The sequence below is a fragment of the Pseudophryne corroboree genome, unplaced genomic scaffold, assembly GCF_028390025.1.
Source record: "Pseudophryne corroboree isolate aPseCor3 unplaced genomic scaffold, aPseCor3.hap2 scaffold_1426, whole genome shotgun sequence".
NCBI classification, from domain to species: domain Eukaryota; kingdom Metazoa; phylum Chordata; class Amphibia; order Anura; family Myobatrachidae; genus Pseudophryne; species Pseudophryne corroboree.
Window position 1 is genome coordinate 110366 of NW_026968053.1, and position 8041 is coordinate 118406.

The window sequence follows — 8041 nt, forward strand, 5'->3', positions numbered from 1 at the left end:
CTGGTGAGAGTGACAAGAGTCAGATCTAGTTACACCATACGTTCCATATACAGAAGGGGAAATGTATTAGTAACATTATTACTGGTGAGAATGACAGGAGTCAGATCTAGTTACACCATACGTTACATATACAGAAGGGGAAATGTATAAGTAACATTATTACTGGTGAGAATGACAGGAGTCAGATCTAGTTACACCATACGTTACATATACAGAAGGGGAAATGTATAAGTAACATTATTACTGGTGAGAATGACAGGAGTCAGATCTAGTTACACCATACGTTACATATACAGAAGGGGAAATGTATAAGTAACATTATTACTGGTGAGAATGACAGGTGTCAGATCTAGTTACACCATATGTTACATATACAGAAGGGGAAATGTATAAGTAACATTATTACTGGTGAGAATGACAGGAGTCAGATCTAGTTACACCATACGTTACATATACAGAAGGGGAAATGTGTAAGTAACATTATTACCAGTGAGAATGACAGGAGTCAGAACTAGTTACACCATACTTTACATATACAGAAGGGGAAATGTATAAGTAACATTATTACTGGTGAGAATGACAGGAGTCAGATCTAGTTACACCATACGTTACATATACAGAAGGGGAAATGTATAAGTAACATTATTACTGAGGAGAATGACAGGAGTCAGATCTAGTTACACCATACGTTACATATACAGAAGGGGAAATGTATAAGTAACATTATTACTGGTGAGAATGACAGGAGTCAGATCTAGTTACACCATACGTTACATATACAGAAGGGGAAATGTATAAGTAACATTATTACTGAGGAGAATGACAGGAGTCAGATCTAGTTACACCATACGTTACATATACAGAAGGGGAAATGTATAAGTAACATTATTACTGGTGAGAATGACAGGAGTCAGATCTAGTTACACCATATGTTACATATACAGAAGGGGAAATGTATAAGTAACATTATTACTGAGGAGAATGACAGGAGTCAGATCTAGTTACACCATATGTTACATATACAGAAGGGGAAATGCATAAGTAACAATATTACTGGTGAGAATGTCAGGAGTCAGATCTAGTTACACCATACGTCACATATACAGAAGGGGAAATGTATAAGTAACATTATTACTGGTGAGAGTGACAGAAGTCAGATCTAGTTACACCATACGTTACATATACAGAAGGGGAAATGTATAAGTAACATTATTACTGAGGAGAATGACAGGAGTCAGATCTAGTTACACCATACGTTACATATACAGAAGGGGAAATGTATAAGTAACATTATTACTGGTGAGAATGACAGGAGTCAGATCTAGTTACACCATATGTTACATATACAGAAGGGGAAATGTATAAGTAACATTATTACTGAGGAGAATGACAGGAGTCAGATCTAGTTACACCATACGTTACATATACAGAAGGGGAAATGTATAAGTAACATTATTACTGGTGAGAATAACAGGAGTCAGATCTAGTTACACCATACATTACATATACAGAAGGAGAAATGTATAAGTAACATTATTACTGGTGAGAATGACAGGAGTCAGATCTAGTTACACCCTATACGTTCCATATACAGAAGGGGAAATGTGTAAGTAACATTATTACTGGTGAGAATGACGAGTCAGATCTAGTTACACCATACGTTCCATATACAGAAGGGGAAATGTATAAGTAACATTATTACTGGTGAGAATGACAGGAGTCAGATCTAGTTACACCATACGTTACATATACAGAAGAGGAAATGTATAAGTAACATTATTACTGAGGAGAATGACAGGAGTCAGATCTAGTTACACCATACGTTACATATACAGAAGGGGAAATGTATAAGTAACATTATTACTGGTGAGAATGACAGGAGTCAGATCTAGTTACACCATACGTTACATATACAGAAGGGGAAATGTATAAGTAACATTATTACTGGTGAGAATGACAGGAGTCAGATCTAGTTACACCATACGTTACATATACAGAAGGGGAAATGTGTAAGTAACATTATTACCAGTGAGAATGACAGGAGTCAGATCTAGTTACACCATACGTTACATATACAGAAGGGGAAATGTATAAGTAACATTATTACTGGTGAGAATGACAGGTGTCAGATCTAGTTACACCATATGTTACATATACAGAAGGGGAAATGTATAAGTAACATTATTACTGGTGAGAATGACAGGAGTCAGATCTAGTTACACCATACGTTACATATACAGAAGGGGAAATGTGTAAGTAACATTATTACCAGTGAGAATGACAGGAGTCAGAACTAGTTACACCATACGTTACATATACAGAAGGGGAAATGTATAAGTAACATTATTACTGGTGAGAATGACAGGAGTCAGATCTAGTTACACCATACGTTACATATACAGAAGGGGAAATGTATAAGTAACATTATTACTGAGGAGAATGACAGGAGTCAGATCTAGTTACACCATACGTTACATATACAGAAGGGGAAATGTATAAGTAACATTATTACTTGTGAGAATGACAGGAGTCAGATCTAGTTACACCCTATACGTTCCATATACAGAAGGGGAAATGTGTAAGTAACATTATTACTGGTGAGAATGACGAGTCAGATCTAGTTACACCATATGTTACATATAAAGAAGGGGAAATGTATAAGTAACATTATTACTGGTGAGAATGACAGGAGTCAGATCTAGTTACACCATACATTACATATACAGAAGGGGAAATGTATAAGTGACATTATTACCGGTGAGACTGACGGGTCAGATCTAGTTACACCATACATTACATATTCAGAAGGGGAAATGTATAAGTAACATTATTACTGTTGAGAATGATAGCAGTCAGATCGAGTTACACCATACGTTACATATACAGAAGGGGAAATGTATAAGTAACATTATTACTGGTGAGAATGACAGGAGTCAGATCGAGTTACACCATACGTTACATATACAGAAGGGGAAATGTATAAGTAACATTATTACTGGTGAGAATGACAGGAGTCAGATCTAGTTACACCATACGTTACATATACAGAAGGGGAAATGTATAAGTAACATTATTACTGAGGAGAATGACAGGAGTCAGATCTAGTTACACCATACGTTACATATACAGAAGGGGAAATGTATAAGTAACATTATTACTGGTGAGAATGACAGGAGTCAGATCTAGTTACACCATATGTTACATATACAGAAGGGGAAATGTATAAGTAATATTATTACTGAGGAGAATGACAGGAGTCAGATCTAGTTACACCATATGTTACATATACAGAAGGGGAAATGCATAAGTAACAATATTACTGGTGAGAATGTCAGGAGTCAGATCTAGTTACACCATACGTCACATATACAGAAGGGGAAATGTATAAGTAACATTATTACTGGTGAGAATGACAGGAGTCAGATCTAGTTACACCATACGTTACATATACAGAAGGGGAAATGTATAAGTAACATTATTACTGGTGAGAATGACAGGAGTCAGATCTAGTTACACCATATGTTACACATACAGAAGGGGAAATGTATAAGTAACATTATTACTGGTGAGAATAACAGGAGTCAGATCTAGTTACACCATACATTACATATACAGAAGGAGAAATGTATAAGTAACATTATTACTGGTGAGAATGACAGGAGTCAGATCTAGTTACACCCTATACGTTCCATATACAGAAGGGGAAATGTGTAAGTAACATTATTACTGGTGAGAATGACGAGTCAGATCTAGTTACACCATACGTTCCATATACAGAAGGGGAAATGTATAAGTAACATTATTACTGGTGAGAATGACAGGAGTCAGATCTAGTTACACCATACGTTACATATACAGAAGAGGAAATGTATAAGTAACATTATTACTGAGGAGAATGACAGGAGTCAGATCTAGTTACACCATACGTTACTTATACATTTCCCCTTCTGTATATGTAACGTATGGTGTAACTAGATCTGACTCCTGTCATTCTCACCAGTAATAATGTTACTTATACATTTCCCCTTCTGTATATGTAACATTATTACTGGTGAGAATGACAGGAGTCAGATCTAGTTACACCATATGTTACATATACAGAAGGGGAAATGTATAAGTAACATTATTACTGGTGAGAATAACAGGAGTCAGATCTAGTTACACCATACATTACATATACAGAAGGAGAAATGTATAAGTAACATTATTACTGGTGAGAATGACAGGAGTCAGATCTAGTTACACCATACGTTCCATATACAGAAGGGGAAATGTATAAGTAACATTATTACTGGTGAGAATTACAGGAGTCAGATCTAGTTACACCATACGTTACATATACAGAAGGGGAAATGTATAAGTAACATTATTACTGGTGAGAATGACAGGAGTCAGATCTAGTTACACCATATGTTACACATACAGAAGGGGAAATGTATAAGTAACATTATTACTGGTGAGAATAACAGGAGTCAGATCTAGTTACACCATACATTACATATACAGAAGGAGAAATGTATAAGTAACATTATTACTGGTGAGAATGACAGGAGTCAGATCTAGTTACACCATACGTTCCATATACAGAAGGGGAAATGTATAAGTAACATTATTACTGGTGAGAATGACAGGAGTCAGATCTAGTTACACCATACGTTACATATACAGAAGGGGAAATGTATAAGTAACATTATTACTGGTGAGAATGACAGAAGTCAGATCTAGTTACACCATACGTTACATATACAGAAGAGGAAATGTATAAGTAACATTATTACCGGTGAGAATGACAGGAGTCAGATCTAGTTACACCATACGTTCCATATACAGAAGGGGAAATGTGTAAGTAACATTATTACTGGTGAGAGTGACAGGAGTCAGATCTAGTTACACCATACGTTACATATACAGAAGGGGAAATGTATAAGTAACATTATTACTGGTGAGAATGACAGGAGTCAGATCTAGTTACACCATACGTTACATATACAGAAGAGGAAATGTATAAGTAACATTATTACTGGTGAGAATGACAGGAGTCAGATCTAGTTACACCATACGTTACATATACAGAAGGGGAAATGTATAAGTAACATTATTACTGGTGAGAGTGACAGGAGTCAGCTCTAGTTACACCATATGTTACATATAAAGAAGGGGAAATGTATAAGTAACATTATTACTGGTGAGAATGACAGGAGTCAGATCTAGTTATACCATACATTACATATACAGAAGGGGAAATGTATAAGTGACATTATTACCGGTGAGACTGACGGGTCAGATCTAGTTACACCATACATTACATATACAGAAGGGGAAATGTATAAGTAACATTATTACTGGTGAGAATGATAGGAGTCAGATCGAGTTACACCATACGTTACATATACAGAAGGGGAAATGTATAAGTAACATTATTACTGGTGAGAATGACAGGAGTCAGATCGAGTTACACCATACATTACATATACAGAAGGGGAAATGTGTAAGTAACATTATTACTGGTGAGAGTGACAGGAGTCAGATCTAGTTACACCATACGTTACATATACAGAAGGGGAAATGTATAAGTAACATTATTACTGGTGAGAATGACAGGAGTCAGATCTAGTTACACCATACGTTACATATACAGAAGAGGAAATGTATAAGTAACATTATTACTGGTGAGAATGACAGGAGTCAGATCTAGTTACACCATACGTTACATATACAGAAGGGGAAATGTATAAGTAACATTATTACTGGTGAGAGTGACAGGAGTCAGATCTAGTTACACCATATGTTACATATAAAGAAGGGGAAATGTATAAGTAACATTATTACTGGTGAGAATGACAGGAGTCAGATCTAGTTACACCATACATTACATATACAGAAGGGGAAATGTATAAGTGACATTATTACCGGTGAGACTGACGGGTCAGATCTAGTTACACCATACATTACATATACAGAAGGGGAAATGTATAAGTAACATTATTACTGGTGAGAATGATAGCAGTCAGATCGAGTTACACCATACGTTACATATACAGAAGGGGAAATGTATAAGTAACATTATTACTGGTGAGAATGACAGGAGTCAGATCGAGTTACACCATACATTACATATACAGAAGGGGAAATGTATAAGTAACATTATTACTGGTGAGAATGATAGGAGTCAGATCTAGTTACACCATACGTTACATAAACAGAAGGGGAAATGTATAAGTAACATTATTACTGGTGAGAATGACCGGAGTCAGATCTAGTTACACCATACGTTCCATATACAGAAGGGGAAATGTATAAGTAACACTATTACTGGTGAGAATGACAGGAGTCAGATCTAGTTACACCATACGTTACATATACAGAAGGGGAAATGTATAAGTAACATTATTACTGGTGAGAATGACAGGAGTCAGATCTAGTTACACCATACGTTACATTTACTGAAGGGGAAATGTGTCTGCATGGGGGAAGCTTTCTGTCTGACCTCTCCATATACATCGTATCCTGATCCCGGTTCTATGTGACCATCTATTACGTGTGTTACATTACATCTTATACCTGCAGTTTTATGTTTTTGTTGTTTACCTGTTTCCTGTTCTGTAAGATCACCTGCTCTCATTGTGTGGATGGGGTGGGGGAGGGCATATTTCAGCTGCCATCTTAGGTCCATTAACCACTCCCCCTGTCACCATGGCAATGCACAAGCTACTCTCCTTACTGGTTCAGGAATTTTGAATCTCCGATGGGCTGAACTTTTGGCTCCTCCCCAAACAGCCCTCCCAATAAACTGAACATATGCCTCATGTGGTATAAATAGGAGCACTAGGCCCTCTCACACTTACCTTGGTGAACAAGCCTTATTCTTGCGGCGAAACGTGCGTCCAACCACAACCCATGTGGGTACCTATGGTCCTTGTGCCCAGGACCATGTCCCGGCACTGACAGCTTGATAAGTCCAGTCCCTCCCTTTTTTTCCTCTATATTTGTGTATATATTGTACACTTGAATGTAAGGTTCCTTCACTTTGGTATTGGCACCCCTCCCATCTACCTTCAGGTGTTTTAATTAACGCATGTTCCTACATTGCTGACCACACATCAATAAGGGCTTTATTTGAAGATAAGACCTATATAAATGTATATAATGTGATAGTATTAGAGATGTTAGGGACCCATGTGATGAAATCACCTGGTCGCGGTGCATGTACCCGCATATTTGCTTAAATGTGTGCTAATAAGTTGTCTTAGTGCTTAGAGTGTGCATCAGCATTTCTCTTCCCCCGGCTTGAGAAGTATTATTTCTCTTACTAACAATATGTTTTTCTTTCAGTAGTTCCCTTTGCTCACCAGAAGGTTACTAAAGGAAATAGATTGTGACGTGTATAGTGAATGGAAAAAAAGTAAAAGCATGAAAAAACCATAAAAAACATGTCGACCCCGTTGACCTTTTCACCCTGTTGGACTTTTTACTGTTTTAACTTTACCGACCGCCTCCCCATTGTGTGCTGCCCCCCTCACTCCCCGGCTAAGGTGAGGGTTTCAGTACAACAGATCTCTCATCTCTGGCCTAACCCAGTGTACTCTCATCCCCTTGTCCACTGTCCAAAGGGCACACAAAGGGCAGCAGATGCAAAGGAAACCCAGTGTACTCTCATCCCCTTGTCCACTGTCCAAAGGGCACACAAAGGGCAGCAGATGCAAAGGGGAGGTCAAGTGAGACTGGTCTGACCTCTGCCCAATAGACTTCTCTTATTGTATGCAAAATGAAAGAAGCACCTGAATCTGTGCGCACTGTGCAGCTGATGATACTATATCTCAAAAAAGAGGTTTTTTCCAGCCCTCCACCAATGATTCAAGTGCAAAGAGTAGAGAAACCGTTCCACCAGCGCATAAACAAACTCAAAGATACTTATTCCAATGATTGGGAAGATGGTGTCATCTTTTCTCTCAGTCAAATAACGTCAATTTGAGAGAAAAAACAGAAAGTGCATATTATAATACTGTTTTAATAAATAACATACATGACGCAATGTTAAAAA